Source organism: Lepus europaeus, chromosome 12 (genome assembly GCF_033115175.1).
Source record: "Lepus europaeus isolate LE1 chromosome 12, mLepTim1.pri, whole genome shotgun sequence".
Classification (NCBI taxonomy): domain Eukaryota; kingdom Metazoa; phylum Chordata; class Mammalia; order Lagomorpha; family Leporidae; genus Lepus; species Lepus europaeus.
The window spans coordinates 32,714,166-32,739,922 of NC_084838.1; the positions used below are offsets into that span (position 1 = coordinate 32,714,166).

At 41.8% G+C, this 25,757-nt stretch overlaps 1 protein-coding gene across 3 annotated transcripts in view; it reads right to left on the bottom strand.

Moving 5' to 3' along the window:
- PLPPR1 (phospholipid phosphatase related 1) overlaps window positions 1-25,757 on the bottom strand; it is a 340,049-nt gene that overhangs the window by 227,068 nt on the left and 87,224 nt on the right. The window contains exon 1 of one of the 3 annotated variants that reach the window (XM_062207866.1): window positions 1,687-1,757. The exons of the other annotated variants lie outside the window; for them this stretch is intronic. The gene's annotated coding sequence lies outside the window, so the exon portion shown is untranslated. Of the gene's footprint in view, window positions 1-1,686; window positions 1,758-25,757 lie in introns of those variants that run through there. 3 annotated transcript variants of the gene reach the window in all.

Consider the following 25,757-nt stretch of genomic DNA (forward strand, 5'->3'; position numbering starts at 1 on the left):
TCTTACTTTGTCCTCAAAATATTTTTTATGACTTTGGCTTGGCTCTTTAACTGGAAAGAAAATTAATACATAAGTCTTCCATTGGTTCACTCCCCAAATGGCTGCAATGGCTGGAGCTGCACCGATCTGAAGCCAGGAGCCAGGAACTTCTTCCTGGTCTCCCACGTGGGTGCAGGGGCCCAAGGACTTGGGCCATCTTCTACTGCTTTCCCAGGCCACAGTAGAGAGCTGGATTGGAAGAGGAGCAACCAGGACTAGAACCAGCGCCTAGATGGGATGCCGGCACTGCAGGTGAAGGATTGCGCCAAGGCACTGGCCCCGAAAATTCTTTAACTCTTCGTATTCTCTCGGGTGCATAAACAAGCCATCATTAAAGCTTAATACACAGAGATGTAGACAATTGGGTTTGAGGACCAGTAGAAAATTATTAGTAATTTCCAACTTCATCTTTCTATAGAAAGAAATTCAGACACATTTCCTAGAACCCCAAGCCTAAACTTGAGTTGAGTTAGCTATTTATCACCTATGGTTTCCTTGACTGTCCTTGAATATTAGGAATTCAAATATTTGAATGCCTTCAGTGGTCAAGCTCTAAGTTTCCAGTGTCCAAGTGTCTTATCTGTATCTCACTTCGTTTTCACAACTACCAAACAGATATCATTGAAGTCGTTTTGTGGACGGGGAAAACGAAGCACAGAAATGTTAAACATCTTGCCCAAAACTCACAAAGTAGTAATACGGGAGCTGGGGCTCGAACCCAGGTTTTTAAAATTCAGAACCTGGGTTAACTTTTCTCTAGTTCCTTTTCCCTAGATGGCTAAATTCAAGAGTAGTCACACAATAAAGGCATCCTTCTTCAGCCTGGAACTTTCTTATTTTTCAAACTGACAGCATTGAACAACAGTGCTATTTACTCTTTATTTAGTGCTCACTCTGAGCAGGCACTACACTAAGCATTTGCATATGTCACATCCTTTAGTCTTCAAAAGCCTAAAACTAGTCCTCTAAATATGCATATTAGATACAACTCTTATTCCTTTTTTTACACATAAAGTAATTGGATCTTGAGCTAAATAATTTATCCAATGACAAAATGCTTTACTTGGCAAATTGAGGATTCAATTTTAGATCCGTCTGATACTGGAGGCCAAAATCAACCTGTTTGTTTTCCTGCTGTCTCATATTATGATAAATTATAGTGCTTAGATGATTTAATTACAGCAAATTTTCTCTTATAATGGCCATGAAAATGAGGGAAATAATTAAATCTATGTTCTCCCCAGCAATTGAACACTACACTTATTAAAAGGAAAATTATATTAGAGGATAGATTTCAAAAGCTTGTGTAATAGAAAGGGACAACCATGTGCAGTAAAGAGTTCAGGAGTAGATCAAAGTGGGTAATGACAGGGGAAATTCTATATATAGGAAAAAACAAAGAATTCATGTTATTCTTAGGACTGCTACTCAAGCTTATCTTTCTGGAAGTTTCCTAATTGGAGCATGGTTCCCTAGGGATTTCTATCGGCATTAAACACTAGTTCAGCCGAACAGTTTTGTAGCATGATTGAATCTAACTGGTGGCCAAATTCAACATGAGAGAACACAAACCATCAACCCTGCTTAATCATTCAAGAACAGGAAAGTTCCAGAGACTGAAGAGAAGAGAAGGGACCATAAACCTACCTAAGTACTAGAATACCCAAGTACATTCTTTTTTTCTTCCCCTTCTTCTTAAGACTTGATTTTTTAGGCCGGCGCCGCAGCTCTCTTGGCTAATCCTCTGCCTGAGGCGCCGGCACCCCGGATTCTGTCCCAGTTGCTCCTCTTCCAGTCCAGCTCTCTGCTGTGGCCCGGGAGTGCAGTGGAGGATGGCCCAAGTGCTTGGGCCCTGCACCCCATGGGAGACCAGGAGGAAGTAGCTGGCTCCAGATCGGCACAGCGTGCCGGCCGTAGCGGCCACTTAGGGGGTGAACCAACGGAAAAAGGAAGACCTTCCTCTGTCTCTAACTCTGCCTGTCAAAAAAAAAAAGACTTGATTTAAAAAAAAAAAAAAAAAAAAAAAGCAACTTTAACTTCACAGCAAAACTGGGAGGAAGGTAGAGGCTTCCCATATGTCCCATGCTTTCCTCCCTTGAATATCCTCCCCCATGATCAATATGCTCCACCAGTGTGGTGTACTGGTACAATTGATGACCTGCACTGATAGTCACACAAAGTCCACAGTTTACATTAGGGCTCACTCTGAGAGTTGCACATTACAGGGGTTTAGATATACAACGACATGTGTTCACCATATAGTGTCATGCAGAGCATTTCCCAAGCCCTAAAAATCCTCTGTGCTCCGCCTATTTACCCCTTCCCCTGCCCCCAACCCCTGGCATCCACCGATCTTGCTGTGCTGATAGTTTTACCTCTTCCTAATGTCATGGAGTTGCGATCATATGATATATAGCTTTTTCGAGGTGGCTTTTGCCACTTAGTAATACGCCTTTAAGCTTTTCTCCAAGTCTTGCCATGGCTTGAAAGCTCATTTCTTTTTAGTTGAATAACATTCCATTGTCTAGGTGTACTATTGTTTATCCATTCACCTACTGAAGAATGGCTGGGCTGTTATCCAGTTTTGGATAACGGCTTTGGCCCAGTTCTAGCCGTTACAGCCGTTTGAGGAGTGAACCAGCAGAGGGAAGACATTTTTTCTCTTTCTCTCTCACCACCCCTCCCCCTTTCTACCTCTCTGTAACTCTGCCTTTCAAATAAATAAATCTTTAGAAAAAAATCAAAAAAAGGAAAGTTCTGGCAAACCTGCCACGTCCAAGCTGCTGCTGCTGCTGCTGCTGCTGCTGCTGCTGCTGCTGCCTGAAAGAGCGGCCTCAGAGCTGGCCCAGGACGCTCCTCCTCGGAAGAGTCTTCCGTGTTTGGACTCCCTCTGGCCTGCTTCCTGCCCCAGTTGGCCCCTTTAACCTGATCGCCCCACAATAGACACAGCTGGGATCAAGGAACTTGGGATTGCTTAGGAATTAGAGGTTTAGTTTTGGGCACCTGCTTTCACTACTTTTAAACAAAAAAAAATTGCTTTCACCCCCTCCTGCATTTAGAAATTTTCAAATGTGGCAAGAATTCTCCTCTTAAAATAATTATTAATGGGACGTAATCTCACTTCACACACACACACATACACACAAACATAATTATTCTAGAATCAGCTTACTAGGGCATTATCATAGGTAATTTTTAAAACAAGCATAATTTCTAAAAATAATATTAGAGTCAGGGTTATCACATATTTATTCATCATTAAGTTGGCCTTATCCAGAATAAGAGAGGAGACATTACACATTTATCCTAGGAAGTATATCTAATATTAATACTGCTATTTCTTCTCAATACTAGTTTTTTACATGTGCCCTGTTAACTATAGTTTACACTTGGATTAACTCAGGTTCACAGAAGTTTAATAAACCTGTCCAGAGCTTCACATATAAATAATAAGTGGCTGAGTTCAAATTTGAAATCAGACTATCAAATCCGAAGTTCACACTCTCCCAAGTACTTCTTTATCACCCATCTCGCAGTTCTCACATTACCCTGACACACATTCACTGCATTATCCTGATTTCCACTTAGAGCAGCTGAACACACTTAGACCTATGCTGCCAGCTTAGCGTATACAAGTGGTGGAGGAGGTGAATAGGTGTCTGCAGGTGATTTTTTATTATCTATATTTTTAGGCATATTCTACTTTCTTTGTGGGTTACTTTACTCTCAGTAACTGGTTGAGAATCAGAAAGAATTAAAATCAAGCTGAGAAAGTTATCAGCAAATGTGTGTCAGTTTCATAAAAAAATATAGGTTCTTAACGACATGTAAGGGTACTTCAAAGAGTCTAGAAAAATGGAATTAACAGATAAGTTTTCTTTGGTACAAAAAACTTTGAAGCTATGCATTTTTTTCATTGAATCCATTTTTCATGACCTTTTTTGAAAGCTCTTTGTATGCATGGATTTCAAAAAACATTTGCACCAAAATAAACTTTCTTTTAATTCCATTCTCCACAAACTTCCAGAAGTACCTTTGTGCAATAAAATATATCCATCCATAATAATGGCTACTGTTCATGGAATTCCAGACTTCCATCAAATTTCATCTTGAAATACCTCTTTAAGGTTGCTCTATTAGTAGGTCCCTGCTATATGAGAGCCAAGCGAGGGGGAATGACACATTAGATTTACCAGCGCGGCACAGCTGCTGAGGAGCAGAGAGGAATCTACAAGCTCTGACCCGAATGCCCCTGTTCTGACCCATGTTCTCTGCACACTGGTCTCAGAGGAGAAGCTTCTCAGGGCAGGCTGTGGCATGGCGAGTAAAGCCGTCACCTGCGATGCCAGCATCCCCTATGGGCACTGGTTTGTGTCCTTGCTGCTCCACTTCCAATCCAGTGCCCTGCTATGGCTTAGGAAAAGTAGCCAAAGATGGTCCAAGTGTTTGGGCCCCTGCCACTTACCTAGGAGACCTGGATGAAGCTCTTGTCTCCTGGCTTCAGCCTGTGTGAGCACTGACCACTGCAGCCTTCTGAGGAGTGAATTAGCAGATGGAAGATTTCTCATTCTCTCTCTCTCTCTAACTGACTTTCAAATAAATAAATAAATCTTTTTTCCCCAATGGAGAAGTGTCTCATCATGTAAACAGTAGTAATAGAATATTAAAAGGAAAGCACTGCATGTAGAATAATTTCAGTGTATTTTTTTTTTGCTTTATTCCCCCAGTTTCATGAGATATCATTGACAAACTGAACTTGTATGAAGTGTAAATGTGATGACATTTGAGATTTTATATATATATATATGTATATATATATGAATCCATCACCATAATCAAGACACTGACCCCAAAAAGATTCCTCATTGTCCTTTTTTTTAAAGAAAAAAAAAAGGGAGAGATTTATGTATTTATTTATTTGAAAGGCAGAGTTACAGAGGGGAAGAGGCAAAGAGAGAGAGAGAGAGGTCTTCTATCTGCTGGTTCACTCCCCAAATGGCTGCAACAGCTGAGCTAAGCTGATCTGAAGCCAGGAGCCAGGAGCTTCTTCTGGGTCTCTCACATGGGTGCTGGGATCCAAGGACTTGGACCATCTTCTATTGCTTTCTCAGGCCACAGCAGAGGGCTGGATCGGAAGTGGAGCAGCCGGGTTTCCAACTGGCACCCATATGGGATGCTGGCATTGCAGGCAGCAGCTTTACCTGCTACTCCACAGCGCCAGACCCCCTCATTGTCCTCTATGATTAGCTGATCTCTGCCCTTTGTCCTGGGGCAACCACATTATCTGCTGTCATGAGACATTAGTTTGCATTTCCTAGAATTTTACATAAATGGAATCATACAGTATACATTCTTTGTTATCGAGCTTTTGCAATCGGTATAATTATTTTGAGATTCATGCAAGTTATTATATCCATAGTTTGTTCTTTTTTATGGCTACTGCTGAGTAGTACTCCACTGTATGGATATACCACAATTCGCTTTCCAGTTTGAGGGTATTGCAAATAAAGTCACTGTGAACCTCTGTGAACAAATCTTTGTGTGGACATACACTTTCATTTTCCTTGGATAAATATCTAAGAATGGAATGACTGGGTCATGTGGTAGGTACATGTTTTAACTTTTTGTTTTTAAAGATTAATTTATTTACTTCAAAGTCAGAGTTACACAGAGAGAGAAGAGGCAGAGAAGAGAGGTCTTCCATTCACTGGTGCACTCTCCAATTGGCCACAACAGCCAGAGCTGCGCCGATCTGAAGCCAGGAGCCAAGAGCTTCTTCTAGGTCTTGCACGTAGGTGCAGGGGCCCAAGGTCTTGGGCCATCTTCTACTGCTTTCCCAGGCCATAGCAGAGAGCTGAATCAGAAGTGGGGCAGCTGGGGCTTGAACCGGTTCCCATATGGGATGACAGCACTGCAATTGGCAGCTTTACCTGCTATGACATTACGCTGGCCTCTGCATGTTTTAACTTATAAAAAAAGGGAACAAATTACTACTGCTTTTGTTAATTTTTATTTATTTTCATTTTTTGTTTGAAATATGGAGAGACAGACAAAGAGAGATCTTCTATCTGCTGATTTACTTCCTAAATGCCTTCAACACTGGAGCTGGGCCAAGCTGAAGTCAGAGCCTGGGTTGGGGCCAGTGCTGTGGCATAGCTGCTTAAGCTGCAGCCTGTGGTGCCAGCATCCCATATGAGCACCAGTTCATCTTCTGGCTGCTCTGCTTCTGACCCAGCTCCCTGCTAATGTGCCTGGGAAAGCAGCAGAGGATGGCCCAAATGCTTGGACCCCTGCCACCCATGTGGGAGACCCAAAAGAAACTCCTAGCTCTTGGCCTTGGCCTGGCCCAGCCTTGGCTGTTGCAGCTATTTGGGGGAATGAACCAGCAGATAGAAGATCTCTCTCTCTCTCTCTCTCTCTCTCTCTCTCTCTCTCTCTCTGTCTTTCCCTTTCTCTCTTTCTAACTCTGCCCTTCAAATAAATAAATCTTAAAAAAATAAAAGAACCTGGGTCTTCCATGTCAGAGACCTGACTACCTGAGCTATTACCTGCTGCCTCCCCGGGTATGCTGCCTCCCCAGAAGCTGGGTGAGAAGTGGATCTGGGACTGGAACACAGTTACACTGATAGGGGATGCAGCATCTCCAGAATCATCTTCGCCACTGTTCCACATGCTCACCACTACCCCCAACTGTTGTGTAAAGTGGCTCTAACATTTCACATTCTCATCTACAGTGAATGAGAGTTCCAGTTGCTCTATACCTTTGGCAATATTTGATATAGTCAGTCTTTTTAATTTTCAATAAGGGTATTTTGGACCACTACAGTATGCTTTGTACATGCAATAGAATATAGGAACAAAGGAGAATTAGGAGACATGACACTGTATACCATGGAGGTCAATGTTTTCCTGGTTAGACACGGAAGTAGTTAGAGTACCTTTAGTTCAGATGTTTATCTATGATCTAGGATACATTTTGAGAATTAATATGGTATCTACATGGGATAGGTTAGGCATTATTAAGAGTTGCTTGTCAGGTTTAGCTTCAGGAAACAGCTTCATACTAAGCTTGTGTTGTCAGAAGAAGAGGTGGTGTTACAGAATCCTCTGGCTACGCTTACTTGAGTTAGCTTATTAATCTTTCTATTCTTCATAATGAGGGTTATGTTGTGAATGACCCTCATTAAACTTTGAAACAGAGTACTATGAAATGATCTCCCAGAGCTCTCAACTGAGATTATCAACTCCACAGATTACATGGATTTAGGCAAAGAAATGGATAATAATCTGTATATCTGGAGAGATACCAGAGTAACTTGGCCATACCGACAGAAAAAAATGCCACCTTCATCATGTTAAATCTGCATTCTGCTGGATGTCAAATGCGGCATCTAATCACTGCTTTGAAAGGAGTGTGGGTTATCCATGCTTCAAAGCAGCAATAAGAAACTAAGTTTGGTATTGCCATCAATTGCTTCAAATGACACACAGGTTTGGCAAGAGTAAATAAGATCATAATTATATTTCAAAGGAAATATTATTTCTATTCACTTAAAAAAAACAAGCATTCATCCATTTAAGGAAAGAACTCTGAATGTAAACAAAAAGCCATGAGGACAGGTTGGGAAGAGTCAGTCCATTGAGGCTTCTGCTTCATAGAACTTCACAGCTGGATGCTCTGGTTGCAATGTAAGTCACTTGCCTGAGTTCTTCAGTGCTGGCGGTCCCAGTGTTTCTTTAAAAGTTTCTCTACACATAGCTCCCTGGTTCTCCATAACACTTCCCATAACCCAAAATTTTTCTCTTTCTAGATCCCAGAAAAATCCATAAATTATTCTTTCTAGAGAATCTGTCAACCTGCATCCCTGTCTGCATTCTGGTCGTATTGCTGAACAAGTTGCTTTTTACAGAACCACAGTAACTTCACAATATATTTAACTAGATGGACCTATGGATTCTGATTACCTGCAGAAATTGTTAAACCATGTCTAACACTGAGGGCAAATAGTACATATAACTCTACAAATAACTTCTAGAATACTATTATTTGAAACTTTTTGTTTTGTTATGTTAATATTATATATTCATTTTAAATATGCTGAGATTTTTATTCACCAAATTTTTTCCTACTCTATGAGGGAATTAAAATAAATTTGGTGAAGTTTCTACCTCTAAAAAATGAGAATCATTACTGAGTTCTTGTGTGATAAAAAGCTCTTAGAAAAGTGCCAGGTTCAGAGTGATGTAATTCAGTTGCTGCAGTATTATTATTAAAACCAACAGCTGTAAACCATGTCAGTGTTTGCAAAACAAAGAAGAGACAAACAGGGTTTTAAAATGCATGGAAAGGGAATATATCTCTATGATATATGGCAGTGTTCCTGTGGCGAGATAAGCCTTCAGTGACAAATCAGAAAAGACTGCCAGATACTATTCCTTGTTATGGCTCAGATGCTACTCCTGAAAAATCCCTCTCTGCACATTCAAAGCAAATTGCAAGAGCTAACCTGGAAAACAAATGAATACACAGCAAGTTGCAATGTCTATTTCAACAAAAAGGAAATAACCATCAATAAGCTCACTGGATATGCTCCAGGGTTCTGGAAAGCACTGGCAAATGGTATCTCCGTGTTCTTTTGGGTGACTGGGACCTCTCAGTTCTTCAAGCCACAAATTAATGGTATCAATCATCTAATCATAGCTAGATTTATAATCTGCCCTCCAATGCTTCACCCAGTGCACATGCTGTGTCTAAAGAAGGAGAGACAGACTCAGCGAGCATAATAGCAAGGACGAAAGCTGCTGTCTTCTAGAAGAATCCATTCTTCTCACTGCCTTACAATTCTCACGGCATAGCCAGCCATGAAATCCTTGCAACTCTGGTTAATCTTAGTCAATTATTTTTCACCTTCTTTGAGCACCACATCCATTCTGTTTGCTGACATGAAGATGAGAACTGACTGTATTCATGTGCTGGGGTAAATGTAAAATGAAGCTGGTCAATGTGAATGGAAGTGGAGGGGGATCGGGAGAGGGGAGGGTTGCGGGTGGGAGGGAAGTTATGGGAGGGGGAAGCCATTGTAATCCATAAGCTGTACATTGGAAATTTATATTCATTAAAGTTAAAAAAAATTAAAACTGCTCCCCGATCATGAATTACAGTTGTACATGTTTCTTGTGACTGTCATTCAAAAGGACAGAACTTCATAAGTAGAGCCATTATTTCCTTACGAAAGGTGGCCTGATGTGTTGAACAGACAGATCTTCAGACAGATGTGGCTACAGATTTGGACTCTGCTACATTGGGAATCGAGACAATTGACTTAAACCCTCCAGGGTCTCAGTTTCTTTACTTGTGAATGACAAGAATAAACCTCACCTAACAGTTATTTGCACAGACTAAAGGACATAAGTGCACAGGAGATCAATGAATGCTAATTTATTTGTCTGGCAGAGAGAAGTTAGATATCGCTTTTTAAATGCATTGCACTATTCTGTTGGCTTGAGTTCCAGATCATATTTCCCATAATCACTACATGTATTGAATGCTGTAGTTTCTAAAAACAAAGAATCTGTCCATCAGAGACAACCAGTGGTGACAAGCAGCCTTCCAGTGTGTACCCAAACCTCCAGCGACTGCAGTTCACCCCTTGTGAATCAGCCCCATCTATGTATGAGCAGGTGTAACTGTCAGATAATACTTCTTTAAATTGAACCCAAACTTGCTTCTCTGTGATAGCCACTCACTGATGGATTCTAATTCTTTCCTGTAAGAAACCAAGCCCAAGGGAGAGGATGTGATTGTGATGATAAGATGGGAAAACCATCAAATTCCAGATAGAAAAGAATCAAACAGAAAGTGCATCATAGGGTCACATTCCTTCCCAGGGTACAGAAATTAAGCCAAGCAGGATGAGAGGCTAAGCTAACCAGTATCCAACTTCACACTTACATCTCTTGAAGGATGGAAAGATAGGACAACAACTATTTCCTTTATTCAACTGAGGAGACAGAAAGGTCCTAGAATGGAAAGGGCAGATGGTAATTATAATAGGCAGTCACTCATCCAGTCATTCAATAGCACCTATTGCTAACCGACTAAGGACAGAAAGGCATGATAAGCTACTTAGAAAGCTAACTCACCAGGCAAGGAGGTACAAGCCAATAAGGATATTCATTATGCTTCCTTGAGAAATGATAAACATATATGATAAAAGCACAAAGACATGGGTAAGATATAATTATTGGCCAATGAACTTGAACAACATAAAGCTGGACATTGGAATGTTGTCTCTTTTTTAAATGTTAAGAAGCCCATTGTCAGTAATTCCATCAAGGTCAACAATAGGAACTCAAAATTGGTTCCACTGGCTGTTAACAGCTGGAGTGAAGGCACCAACAGGGGTGGACATAATAAAATAAAAAATAGTGAGAGATTTGTATTCTCTTTCTCACACTTGGAAGATGATTACTTTTTATTATTGTATGTGTGAAGATATTTTCTTCCTGGAAGCCTTAATAAAAAGAGACTGGAACATCACTTTAGGCATCACAACGTGGGACTTACAAGTCACAAGAAAGAACCCAGGCTCATTTAGCCAGTAAGCTAAACCTCAATAAAGCAAGGACTAAACACAGGGAGAAACATCTCCTAACTCCCACTTATCATGGCAGTAAACTGAGGTTAGATGGCCAGTAGTGTGGCCGCTGATTACAAAACAATAGTTGAAACAGAAATGGGAGGTTTGGGTTGGGAAAGAAATGGGGACAAAGGATGAGAAGTGAATTATTGCAAAATCCTGAGCCACCAAATTCCCTAAGACGGTGAAGACAAAGGGCCTAAGACTCAACTGAGGCTCTCTTTGAGGTCCTGCAGAAGATGTGCCTCACCTGTCTCCCCAGGGCCTTCAGTGGTCTACAGAAAGTAAAAGGATTGTGTTATGGTGCTACATTGGTCCTTTCTCCACATGCTCACCAAGGTTTCTAGTTTCTAATGAGCATTCCCATTAATCTACTTCAAGACTTCAGAGTGTCAGCTCCTAAACTTCTCCACAGTCTGGGCACTTGGCTGCCTAAGGTAGTTCAATGCCCCCTAGAAGGAAACTGGAGTATGCTCCACAGCTCTCTGCTGCCCTCCGCTGGCCACATGTGATGGCCAGGGTATGTTCTTTGGCTCTGGGCTCTGCAAGGTAAAATGGCTACGCTAAGCAACTCCCAGGAAATGGGGTAGATTTCCACAGTGCCAAAACAGCTTACTGCCCTGGAACACAAGGCTACCATGACACAGGAAAAAGTTCCACCTCCAAAGGCTTCATCCAATGTTGTCCTGCAAAGAGGAGTTAGCAGCTTTTCATTCACTAAACACACATTTAATGCTGTGGCCCAAAGACACGGTAAGTCTGAGGAGACAGAAGTGAAAAGGACAGAGAAAAGGAACTTGGGAAGCTTCCATTACTGCGTGTCAAGTTATCAATGACCCATTACCGGGCGTCTAATTCTAGTATAGGAGAAAAGCAACTTGCTACCTGAGCCTGAAGCCCAAGTCCTTTAGGCATTTCTAGTAATAAACTTCTCATCCAAAACTGCACTTCATTTACCACGTCTTTGTCTTTTTTTGTTTTGTTTTGACAGCATGGAAGTCAAAGATACAAAGCCTGCCTTCAAGAAGTTTCACAATTAGAAAGGCCGGTGCCATGGCTCACTAGGCTAATCCTCCGCCTGTGGCGCCGGCACCCCAGGTTCTAGTCCCAGTTGGGGTGCCAAATTTTGTCCCGGTTGCTCCTCTTCCAGTCCAGCTCTCTGCTGTGGCCCACGAAGGCAGTGGAGGATGGCCCAAGTGCTTGGGCCCTGCACCCGCATGGGAGACCAGGAGGAAGCACCTGGCTCCTGGCTTCGGATTGGTGCATCGTGCTGGCCATTTGGGGGGTGAACCAACGAAAAGAAAACCTTTCTCTCTGTCTAACGCTGCCTGTCCAAAAAAAAAAAAAAAAAGAGAGAGAGAGAAAACAGTAATGAACTAAAATAGAAATCATGATGTGGCAAGAGCCAAGCTCTATGAGAATGAGGATGTAAAAACAATTATTAGGGGTCATCTTCTAGCACAGATATCTGAACTGAGATAAACTCTCAGCTCCTTCAAGTAGAACTCCCTTAGCATGATCTGGAGTAGATTTTGAAATCTTTCCCAAACTTCTTTAGCTGCTCTAAGCACTATCCAGCATCTCCTAGCACAAAAGAAAAGCATCTTCATCTCAAACAATGTGCAGCTAGAACAGACACACACACACACACACACAGAGAGAGAGAGAGAGAGAGAGAGAATCCTTTCCTAGTTTAGAGACTATTGCTGGATCTTCTGGGCTTCATTTCTGCCTTAACTTCTCTCCATCTCTTGTTACATTTATTTAGCTCTCTCTTTTAGACTGTTTCCAGAAAGGCAAATTTGGTCTCTTGAGTGCAACCCGGACACATTCTCTTGGATAGTTGCATTTTTTTTCTCTTTGGCTCACTCAGCTCAGTCATCCTGAGCCCAGACTCCCAAATCCAACCAGGCAACACCTGTGTCCCATCTATGACATGGCATTTGAGATCCTTGAACATTATTGCCTACAGCTGGTCAGGGGCTTCTCTTCATCAGTTTCCTCCCCATCTGTGTCCTAGTATGTTAGCAATAAATCAGAGCTACCATGGTGACACTGTATCGTGGGTAATTTCTCTTAACTAAGTCTCCACCTTCTCTGAACATTTGATTTCATTTTATTTCACTTATGAGTTACCATCTGGATTGTATATTTGTGTTTTCACCTTGAAATCATTGCTAAACTTACAAACTTTTCATCTGTTGACTGTGTCTAACAAAGCAGCCCTCAGACAGGGTTAACCTCAATATCCTTGAGACTCATTTACTTTGAGAAGAGGGAATCATGCAAAATTGTGGTGATTATAAGAACATTCGTAGGATTAGATAATATTCATCACGTGTTCATGATGTGCCAGGCTCTGTGCTCCCTACATTGTGTTATTTGGTTCTTACAAGTATCTTTTGAAGGAGGTGTTATTTTTATTTCAAGTGAAGAAAACTGAGACTTGGGAGATTCCACCTTTTGGCTAGGTATTCACATATCTAATTTCAGATTCTGCACTCTTTTTGCAAAGAAAAAAATCTATTTATTTATTTGAAGGGCAGAAAGACAGTGATAGAAACAGAGGGAGAGACAAAAAGTGAGAGAAACAAAGAGAACTCTCCCATTCTCTGGTTCACTACCCAAGTCCTACAACAGTCAGGGTTGGGCCAGGCCAAAGCCAGGAATCAGGAACTAAATCTAGGTTTCCCACAGGGTGGCAGGAACCCAAGTACTTGAGCCGGGTTCTGCTGCCTCCCAGGGTGTCCATTAGTAGGCTGCTGGAATTGGAACTGGTGGTGGAGCCAGGACTTGAACCCAGGCACTCCAAAACAGGATGCAGGCATCTCAAGTGGTGTCTTAAGTGCTAGGGCAAAAACCCACACCCAGATTCTGCACTCTTATCCACATGCTTTTCCTGGCTGCCTGCCTTTCAGATAGTAGGTGCTCCACAGCTATTTATTGGACTCTCTAGATGATATTGATATTTGGCCTCAGAGCCACAGTTTATTGATTCATAAATCATCTTTAAAGTTTTGTGCTTCTACAGAAACTCCCTTTGCATTCTGTGGAAAATTGGAGGAGCCTGAATAGAGTCCAGAATGCACTATGGAGTAGTTAGAGTGACCTGGAACTCAGGGTAAATATTCACTCCTAATAGAGTGAATATTTCTGTTGCTGTTATTGTCATCAATTCTCCTAGCTGAATCTGCAGGAATTCTCTAAGTATAAAGAAAGCAAGAAATCCCTTTGAGGAAGACAGGATGCAGCTAAGTGTGCATTCAAGTTATATAATAAAAAGCATAATGCACACATGCCATCTGGTATATGCACACATTTCACTGTCAGGTTTTAAGTGATCGTTGCTAGAAAGGCTATTATGCAATATGAATTTTTAGGTTTCTCACATCTATGATTTTTTAAAGCTTGATTCCTTGCCCTCTCTTATATTCCTGAAGGGAGGGAAAGATACCTCCTTCAATCTCAAATGGCAATTTATACTTTTAAAAATAAAATTCTAATGGTGTGGTGAGACCACATCTGTTGCATTCATCACGGCAGCCTGTGTCTGCTCCATGGTAGGCATTCAATAAATAACTGCATAACTGAAATCACTCATCATTCCCACAGCTCTCACAACTCCATGGTAGGCTGCATTACACAGCTTCAGATGCTCTCTGCAAATCAGCTGAGAGCACAGATCTATGTTAATGTTTAGGCTGCCTCTTTTCCTATACATTCCTTAAGCTCCATCTGGAAAGAAAGCCATTTTCCAGGAGTGAGCCAAGCACTTTGTTTCTCTGGGGCTTTGCCGTGGAAGTGGAATGAGGTGTTGTAAATGAATGTTCTTCCTGTTCTGTGAGATTGGACAGAACATGACAAGGCAGCAAAATGAAATGCAGGCTGGCCCCAGACTGATGCTCATGTTACCTGGAGAGTCATCTCCAGCAGCTGCAGGGCTCAGACTCCTCTGAGAAACATAATTAGCTACAAGAGGTAACAAAATAAAAGGAGACCTCCCTGCCACCTCTTAAAGGTACTGAGTAAGCTCATCTAAAGCAGGCCATTCATGAATGGCATCTAGATCTCCCCATAGAGAAGCATGTGTAGCAGCATCCACCTACTGGGTTTTTCCATTAATTCAGGAAAAACTGGAATCCCTCACTGGCCATTCAAGCCTTCATTAGATTGGGACTAACCCTCATTAAGCACTTTGTACTGAGACAGGCAGACATGTATAATTGGGAAGAACATCTGTCCAGGAATCAGATTAAGTTCAAATCCCTCTCCCACTGCAGCTCACCCCCCACCTACCTTTCTCCTTCTGTCCTGGGTCTCTAGAGGCTTACCAATGGGTGGATCACATCAGCTTCTTTACCCTTCTGCTACCTAGTAGAAATCACCATTAGGAAACTGAGGGAGAAAGGAGAGTGAGTTCTGACACCTCCACTCTCTCTCTCCTGTAGAGTTGTCTTACGCCAGCTGCATTCATAATCTAAAGATCCAAAGTCTTGTTTGGGTGACCCTCTCTACACAGCCCTGTTTTCTGGATTTTCAAGTTTACAGTCTCCTTAAATCTGGCAAATCTGAGTGTGCTCTCTGTTCTCTGATGGGATCCTATGTGATACACAATATACCATAGGTGATTGTAACAGGTTGTTTAACCTCCCTGGGTCTCTGGCTGCTCATCTACGTTGGGGGTGATAGTAGTCCTTAGGTCACATGGGGGTTGTGAGGATTAAATAACACACTTAAAGTAGTTAGAATAGTGCATAACAAAATATTAACTAGTGTTAGTACAGAAGCTCAGTTGGGGAAGATTCCTCTTCCTTAGCCTCAAATTGTCCTCATTCTTTCTCTCATAGCCATTCTTTCTCTCTGACTTCATTACAAAAGAAAATAACCACATATACATGTTATACCTCATTTTACTGATCTTGAGCACACTATGTGAGGCAAGCATAGCTTTTCTTTCCAGAATCCTAAGTGCAAACTGAACATTCAAGCAGTCTCTTGTCTAACCCATAGCTATCTGGAGGTCACTTCCAAAACCCAAATAAGTCAGCTCCTCTGGAGGCCAAGATTTTAATTGAGTGAGGTCAGTTTGGTTTCATCTCGTATAACGACTCTGCTGGACTGGTGGTAACTGCCTGAACACAGTGTTGAGAAGGGATCAGGAGGAATGCTGTGATTCATTCACAGTGTCTTTCATGGGCACTCGAGATGGAGTGAACATGTCAGTATCCCTGTTCTGTCTAGTGGTCCGTCGCACATTCCCCAACCATCAATCAAGTAACTAGTCAACAGCAATTGATGAAGCATAAGCTTTATTTGGACATTTTCTAAGGTAAAGTAGAAGACACAATAGTTTAGACATAATCCATCTCTTCCCCCTGGGAGTCTATAATGTAGTTAGAAAGGCAACAATGAGATCAGGCTGCTCCCAACTGTAAATGCAATGGTAATTGAAAAAGGATGGTTGTGCTGTTTATCTTATACATAGGCATTTTGCTAAGCACTGGAGATATAAAAATGATTGGAGCTGCTTTGATAGGTATATGCTGTGAAAGAGACACACAGAAAATTTCAATACAATATTAGAATAAAAGGGATATTCTAGAAAAGCTCAGTAGAAGGATGGAGCTTTTTTTTTTTCCTTTAAAAAAAAAAAAAAGGTTTCCTGGAGAGAAGAAATAGAGTATTGATAGAAAGCCTTTGTACCAAAGTTCTTGATAACCTTCTCTCTAAGGTTGAAGCCATATAGCACTTCATGTGTCAATATAGTTACCTTTGGACCCCAAGATTAGCTACGTCTTAATTCAGAACTTAAACATCCAATTCCATGTTTAAGGAACTGGGCATCACATTTGTTTTGATAATATTTATGCTAATCCTTGGTTCCCTAGTTTTATTTATTTATTTATTTTTGACAGGCAGAGTGGACAGTGAGAGAGAGAGAGACAGAGAGAAAGGTCTTCCTTTTCCATTGGTTCACCCCTCAATGGCCGCTGCGGCCAGCGCGCTGCAGCCAGCGCACCACGCTGATCCGAAGCCAGGAGCCAGGTGCCTCCTCCTGGTCTCCCATGTGGGTGCAGGGCCCAACCACTTGGGCCATCCACCACTGCACTCCCAGGCCACAGCAGAGAGCTGGACTGGAAGAGGAGCAACCGGAACAGAATCCAGCGCCCTGACCGGGACTAGAACCCGGGGTGCTGGTGCCACAGGCAGAGGATTAGCCTATTGAGCTGCAGCACCGGCCATGCCCTAGTTTTAGAAAGCAGGAATTCTTAAGGCCAAATCATTGTCTAGTTCCAGTTATCTATTATTTGCCTTGTTTCCAGTACTATATTACTGTTAGCTACATACAAATTCCTAGCATCTATTTTGTTTTCACATGAAATCTTTCATTGTTTTCATTCTATCATAGTGAATTTATTAATTCAACACATATTGAGTATTTGCAGGTACTACACTGGGAATTATGGATCTAATGATCAAACAAGACACAGTCATTGCCTCTAATGTGCCCTACAGTCTTGGGGAATGCAACATCACAGAAAAATAATTCCATACTGTGACAACCACTACAAAGAACAGATACTGGGCTCAAGAAGACTGTGAGAGTGGAACTAAACAGGGTTATACTTCTCTAAATTAAGAGATCTATCATATGTCCCAGCCATCCCGCTCCTGAAAATTAACCCAAACAAACTGAAATCACCATATGAACGAGTTATCCATATTAACTGCAGCTCAATTCACATTAGCTAAGATATGGAATAAACCCAGATGTCCATCCACTGATGACTGGATAAAGAAAATGTGGTATATATACACTATGGAGTACTACTCAGCTGTAAAAAAAAAAAAAATCCTGTCTTTTGCAACAAAATGAATGCAACTGGAAACCATTATACTTAGTGAAATAAGTCAGTCCCAAAAAGACAGATATCATGTTTTCCCTGATTGAGGGTAACTAATAGAGTACCTAAAATGTAATGTATTGGAGTGAAATGGACATTTTGAGATTCAATGATTGTTTACAGCCCTTGTCTCTTCTGTTGAAGAACAGTGTTTTGTCTTGTTTTTCTATTTGTTAGCTCTTTTACTTAGTGTATGGCCATAAAATCAATGAAATCCTGTCTTCTGCAACAAAATGGATGCTACTGGAAACCACTGTGCTTAGTGAAAGCAGCAAGTTCCAAAAGGACAAACATCATCTTTTCTCTGATATGTGGCCATTCACATAGAATACAAAAAAATGTATAGGAATGAAATGGACATCCTGTGCTATTATTGTTTTTAGCTCTTATTTACACTCCTACTTTTTCTTGTTGAATACTATGGTTAGTGGTGAATTAATCCTATGATTATAGGGGATACTGAAATTATGTCTTTATAAAAATTAAAGAATAAAAAGGAAGGATGAGAGAGAGAGGTGGGGGGAAGGAAGTATGGCTATCATCTTAGAACTATACCTATGAAATATAAGAAATCTGTTCTTTTTATATTAATAAAATAAAATAAATTATAGAAATTACATATGTAAAATATTATATAAAATACATTAACATTTTTCTTAATTTAAAAAATTATTTTATTTATTTGAAAGGCAGAGTCACAAAGAGAGAGAGAGGTCTTTCATCTGCTAATTTACTCCCCAAATGGCTGCAATGGCTGGGGCTGGACCAGGCCAAAGCCATGAGCCAGGAGTTTCTTCCGAGTCTTCCATGTGGGTGCAGGGGCCAAAGTACTTGGACCGTCCTCCACTGCTTTTCTCAGGCATTTTACAGGGAGCTGGATTGGAAGTGGAACAGCCAGGACTTGAACCAGCGCCCATATGGGATGCTGGTACTGCAGATGGTGTAATCCACTATGCCACAATGTTGGCCCCAATATTAATAAAAACATTTTTTTCAAAAGATCAGGAAAGGCCTTGTTGGATAAGGTGATACTGAACTTGAAACTTGGAGAAGTAGAAGTAGTAGGGGAGAAGGAGGACAAAGGCCATTGTAAAGAAGCCTTCTTTTGGAAAAGGCCTTGACATTTTGGAAGAACCACAGTGCAGTAGCAATGTAGACAGATGAGGCTAATGGGTAAAGCTGGAGCTGGATTGTGTAGAATGTTTCAGGTTTGGGTAGGGATTTGGGGTTTTATTTTACATGCGATGGGAAGCCATTGACATATTTGGGACCCCAGGTCATCGCTGCTGTTTGCCTTCCTGATGCTTGCAATGTTATACACTTTCAGACTCATGTCTGCCTTCCCAGGACACCTCCATGCCCTTTTCCTGATCTCCTGTGGGGCCACCTGAGTGCATCTAAGGTCTACCTTGTCGCTGTATTCCCTGCTGCTGCTTCTCCCACTCCCCTGTGCTTCCTCCCATGGCCCCCACAGAGGCTACTTCCAGGCTCTAGGTCCTCCTCTATGTCCACAGCCTCTACAGTCAAGCCTTCCAGGCCCACTTCCACTTACTGCTGTGCAGAGGCTTCTCCACGATTCTGCATATTCAATACTGCATTATCAATACTGGACTATTGAGGATTTTGTAAAGAAAATCCTGCTATGAATGCAAATTATTATTCCATAGGTACATTTGATTTTTTATTTTTAAAGACCTGGGGATAGTAAATTTTCTAATTCCTTTCATGTGCGATCCATTTCCTGCACAAAAATTAAACATACACATTGTACTCACAGCAGGAGCTAGAGCAGGTATCAAACCCATGCAGTCTTGATACAGGACACAACATCTTTTTTGGGGGGGGGCAGGCAGAGTTAAACATGAGAGAGAGAGAGACAGAGAGAAAGGTCTTCCTTTTTCCGTTGGTTCACCCCCCAAAATGGCCAATACGGCCGGTGCATTGCGGCCAGCGCCGCACCAATCCAAAGCCAGGAGCCAGGTGCTTCTCCTGGACTCCCATGCGGGTGCGGGGCCCAAGCACAAGGGCCATCCTCCACTGCACTCCTGGGCCACAGCAGAGAGCTGGACTGGAAGAGGAGCAACCGGAACAGAATCCAGCGCCGGCCGGCGCCGTGGCTCACTAGGCTAATCCTCCGCCTTGCGGCGCCGGCACACCAGGTTCTAGTCCCGGTTGGGGCACCGATCCTGTCCCGGTTGCCCCCCTTCCAGGCCAGCTCTCTGCTGTGGCCAGGGAGTGCAGTGGAGGATGGCCCAAGTGCTTGGGCCCTGCACCCCATGGGAGACCAGGATAAGCACCTGGCTCCTGCCATCGGATCGGCTGGCGCACCGCGCCCGCAGCAGGCCCACCGCGGCGGCCATTGGAGGGTGAACCAACGGCAAAGGAAGACCTTTCTCTCTGTCTCTCTCTCTCACTGTCCACTCTGCCTGTCAAAAAAAAAAAAAAAAAAGAGAATCCAGCACCCCAACCGGGTCTAGAACCCTGGGTGCTGGCGCCGCAGGTGGAGGATTAGCCAAGTGAGCTGTGGCACCGGCCATAACATCTTAACTACTAGGCTAAATGTCTACCACTCTTGTTGCTTCTTTAAGGAACATGGGGCCTGTGCCGCGGCTCACTTGGTTAATCCTCCACCTGTGGTGCTGGCATCCCATATGGGCACCGGGTTCTTGTCCCGGTTGCTCCTCTTCCAGTCCAGCTCTCTGCTGTGGCCCAGGAGGGCAGTGGAGGATGGCCCAGGTGCTTGGGTCCTGTGCCCACATGGGAGACCAGGGTGGGTGCCTGGCTCCTGGCTTTGGATCGGCACAGCACTGGCCATGGCGGCCATTTGAGGGGTGAACCAATGGAGGGAGGACCTTTCTCTCTCTCTCTCTCTCTCTCTCTCTCATTGTCTGTAATTCTACCTGTCAAATAAATAAAAAATAAAATAAAGAAAGAACAAATAGCACTGATAGACTATGATGGCATAAATATTCAAAACCAAAGACCTAATTTCTTAGTAGATTTTGGGGGGTTGGTTTGATATGGTTTGGTTTTGGATAAATCAAAGCCAGCATTTAGGTTTCTAAACAGTGCAGGCTTCATTTTGGAGGTTTCTAAATCATCCTCCATGGTAAGAAAAGGTTAAAATGTGCAAGGATTCAGCAAGAAAATAAAAATTTTTTTAGTCACTTCACCTTCTTGTTCTGATTATCTTTGTACCATTTCCTGAACTTGACTATCTATAGCTAAAAGCAGGAGAGAGCCATGGTTGAGATTCCAGGCACCTACAATAGTTGATAACAGTTGTATCTCTCAGTTCTCCAAAAGAAAAGTGAAAAAAAAAAAAACTGGGAAGAAAGGATTCATTTTTCAGACCCCACATCATATTCACTGCACATTACTAAATATCAGAGCCAGAGTCAAGTATCAGAGTCAAGTCAGTTTCTGCTTCCTCCCTTGTGAACTGACACGGGCTTGTTTCTGCTGGTTTATTTCAACACAAATGGCAAACAAGCATGCACTACCACCTGGCATTTGACAGTGCAAAGATGAAGTTTTAACACACCTGCTCAGATGTTCCTCAGCGAGACAGCTGCCAGCACCCCTGCGATTTCAATCTGGAGGAGTGGAAGTGCACTCTCAGCACTCCTCGTTCCCACATTTCCCTGACCTTGTGAAGCACCCAACGGGAAACTGCCACACACGGCTCTGCACCACGCAGGGTAATGAAGTAAGGACACACCGGTTCTGCACAGCAGGGGAATTCTGCATGCCAGTGAGGGAAGCATGGGTAGGGGCCGTGAGGGTACAATGATCAAATGCAGAAAGAGATAGCTTCTATTCTAAAGCACTCCAATTACTGCTAACAACACTGTTTCATTTGGAGCTGAGCATCTGGGTTATTTTTAGATGGGAACAGTAGCCAGACTCCTAATGTCCAAAATTGCATCCTATTGGAATATGATTCCAATGCTAAATGGATTAGGGCAGTATCCGTGTACAGTCTTAGCTAAATGCTATTCACAGTGGTGGGCTTTGATTCCTCTCTATTCCCTTTGCAATTCCAGATGAAGGTGGGGGGTACTGCTGCCTTTGTATGTAACTATAAATGCATATATACACCTGTTTCATAATAATACATAGGAATGACACTATCTGAAAAGCTGTCCTTGCCACCATAAATGCTTCTATGGTACAAAAGCTTCTGATGAACTCAGTATTTTGTAAACTACTTCCTTCACATTTGTAGTATATCGCTGTTTTAGATGATCATTAGGACATATAAGCTGTTTTGTTTTAGCTTAATTAAGAGCAGTCACACAGTATACTGATTTGGGATACTTTACTGGAACAATTATTGTACCTAAAGTCTTCTCTTCCTTCCTGCTCAAAAAAGAGTCATTCAGAGTCCTAACAATGGTCATTTGTATTTGCCAAGAAGTTAAAGTAACTTGGGCAAGGGCTGAATGACAAATAAACCAGCCAATAGCAATATTATATACAGTTAGTTAATGATGCTCAGAATTCATTTAAATATAAGATAGTCTTTTTATTTGTCAAATTCTTTACTTAGTGAAACATTAAGCCTTGACTATAATAATGTTACCTGAAAAAATTTTAATAATCATAATTTTAACTTATAATAGTAAGTTGAAAAATATATAAGATAGTGTCCAAATTATCAAAACCATATTTTTAAACAATATACCCAACAAGAATATACCCAAACATGTTAATAATGATTATCCTTGGTTTGTACAACTACACATTATTAAATTATTCTTGATCTTTCTATGGGGATGCTAATGCTTTGTGCATAAATCTGCTACCTCCAATCCTTTGAAGAACATACTAGAAAGATGTTTTAAATTAATGAATTTAATTTTAAAAATTTAATTTAAATCAAATTTAATTTTAAAAATTTAATTTTAGAATAGTGATTTTAATTTAATTTTAATTATTCATTCAATGAGTACATTTTGGATTCTTTCTGTGTAGCTTTAATTGTGCAACAAGCCAGAAGTATGTAGCTCAATCCTTGGTAAGAACCCTCAGTATTAGATCTACAAAAGAAATGATGAGGGCCTGTGTTGTGGCTCAGCAGGTAAAGCCACCCCCTGTGATACTGGCATCCCATATGGGCACAGGTTCAAGTCCTGGCTGCTCCACTTCCAACCCAACTCCCTGCTAATGGCCTAGGAAACGCAGCAGAGGATGGTCCACATGAGAGACCCAGATGAAGCTCCTGGCTCCTGTTTTCAGCCTCAGTCCTGGCTGTTGTAGACACGTGAGCATTGAGCCAGAAAATGGAAGTTCTCTCTCTCTTCTTAGGTAAGTTCCAAATCTCCAATTTAATGGATAATTTTTTTTAATCTATGTGTTTTTGTGGGTAGGCAAGGATATGTAAAGGTAGAAGAAAATTTTAGTTACCTCAAATAACTGTCCCAGAAACATAAATTGTATGTGTATGGACACAAATGTATTAATATTTTGAGATTTGTTATGGCGCACACTTTTGTCATTCCATGAACAGATGATTATCTCTGACCAGAAAACAACACTATTTAGGACATCTGCCATTCTATGAGTCTGCTGTGTATCTGGCTTCCCATGATGGATTGTTCTCTCCCTTTTTGATTCTATCAGTTAGTATTAGCAGACACTTGTCTTGTTTGTGTGATCCCTTTGACTCTTAGACCTATCAGTGTGATCAATTGTGAACTGAAAGTGATCACTTGGACTAGTGAGATGGCATTGGTACATGCCACCTTGATGGGATTGTATTGGAATCCCTTGGCACATTTCTTTTACAGTTGGGATTTCTGTAATAATCAAATAATTCATGTCTCCAACTAGGGTTTTCCAACATGGTATACATTTAATACTAGATTCAGTTCATTTCCAATCTTTACTCAGGTCAAAAACAATAGGAAGTTCCAATAAAACTGACTGGATAACCCAAACGCTGGCACTAAGACACCTGTTCATCTAAAGCACCTATGATGGGACCAGATGCTATGACACCTGCAGTGTCAGCATCCCATATAGGCACTGATTCCAGTCCCTGCCGGTGCACCAGGGAAAGCAGCGAAAGATGGCCCAGTACTTAAGCCTCTGCACCCACATGGGAGACTCAGAAGATGCTCCTGGCTCCTGGCTCCTGGCTTCAGATTAGCTCATCTTCCACCCTGTGGTTACACTTGTGGGGAGTGAACCAGCAGATGGAAGACCTCCCTTTCTGTCTCTCCCTCTCACTCTAACTCTGCCTTTCAAATAAATAAACAGATCTTTAAAAAAGTAAAGTATCGGGGCAGTGGGTTAACGCCCTGGACTAAAGTGCTGGCATCCCATATGGGCGTCAGTTCTAGTCCCAGCTGCTCCTCTTCTGATCCAGCTCTCTGCTATAGCCTGGGAAAGCAGTAGAGGATGGCCCAAGTCCTTGGGCCCCTGCACCCGCGTGGGAGACCTGGAGGAAGCTCCTGGCTCCTGGCTTCGGATCGGCATTGCTCCAGCCGTTGTGGCCATCTGGGGAGTGAACCAGCAGATAGGAAATCTCTCTCTCTCTCTCTCTGCCTTTCCTCTCTCTGTGTAACTCTGACTTTCAAATGAATAAATAAATCTTTTTAAAAAAAGTAAAGTACCTACGATTATTAATAAATAGTTTTGATTCATTCCTTACATGAATTTATATCAGAGAACTACTTCTGTTTACACAGTTCAATGAACTCATCAATCCTTATTAACTATGAGGTTTCTGGTCAAATACTCCATGGAAGTTGTAGCTGGCACAGCAGAAGCCTAGAGGGGCAGAAAGTGTGTATATATTCATTTTCCAACAGAGAATATATTTGAAATAAATGTTACAGGTTTAATATAGAATTAATTTCCCATCTCCATTGCTTACTAGGAACAGTCAGTAATTTATGTAACTCATATATGTGATTCAGTTTATTCACCAAATGAGCACAAAATGAAGTGTTTACCATTCTCAACAGAATTATTAGAGGGTGAATAAAGCAATGCATAAGGGGAATATGTGTTCAGCCTAGTGGTTTAGACACCAGAATTCAACATGAGAGCATTTGGGTTCCATTCCTACCTCCCACCCAACTCCATCTTCCTGCCAATGCAGACCATGGAGACAGAAATCTGCAGTGGTTGGCTCAAGTAATTGGGTTCCTACTGCCTACATGGGAGACTTGGGTTGTGTCCCTGGCCCAGCCTCTCTCTCTGCCCTTCTGCTCTATCTCTCTGTCCCTCAAATTAATTCATTCATTTAAAAATCCTTTTAGCGGGGACGGCGCTCACTTGGTTAATCCTCTGCCTGCAGAGCCAGCATCCCATATGGGCTCTAGGTTCTAGTCCCGTTTACTCCTCTTCCAGTCCAGCTCTCTGCTATGGCCCGGGCAGGCAGTGGAAGATGGCCTAAGTGCTTGGGCGCCTGCAACCGCGTGGGAGACCAGGAAGAATCACCTGGATCCTGGCTTTGGATCGGTGCAGCTCCGACCATGGCAGCCATTTAGGGGGTGAATCAACAGAAGGAAGACCTTTCTCTCTGTCTCTCTCTCTCTCTCACTGTATAACTCTATCTGTCAAATAAATAAATAAATAAATAAACCTTTTAGCATATTACCTAGCCCAAACTAAGCTCTGATTAAGTGGGAATTGCAATGATGATAATATTTCTTTTCTAAAGTGCCATTCATAAACACAGACCCATAGGTGAATGGTAATCTGATGCATAACTGAGTTGGCACTACAATATTAGTAGGTTATCTAAGTGACAGCCTTTCTAAAAATTGGCTTTAGGGCAACTGGTTATCTACAGGAAAAAATAAAATAAAATGTTCTCCATGTCATATCATAAACCAATATGAATTCTAGGTAGATTAAAGTCTTAAATGTGAAAAGGGAATGTGGTATAGCTTTTAGAAGACTATCTAGGAGAATATTTTATGAGACTAGGGTAGCAAATGGTTTCCGCAATAATGTCCCAAAAGTGCTAATCATCAAAAGAAGTCATTAAATTTGACCATAGTATAATTTTTGAAGTACTCCAACATTTAAAAAAAGACACACAAAACTGAAATCAAAGTTGGGGGATGATATTTGCCACATACTTAATACTGTTTGGTATATATATGGATTCGTTAATATCCCAAAATATAAATACCAACAAACCAATAAGGAAAAG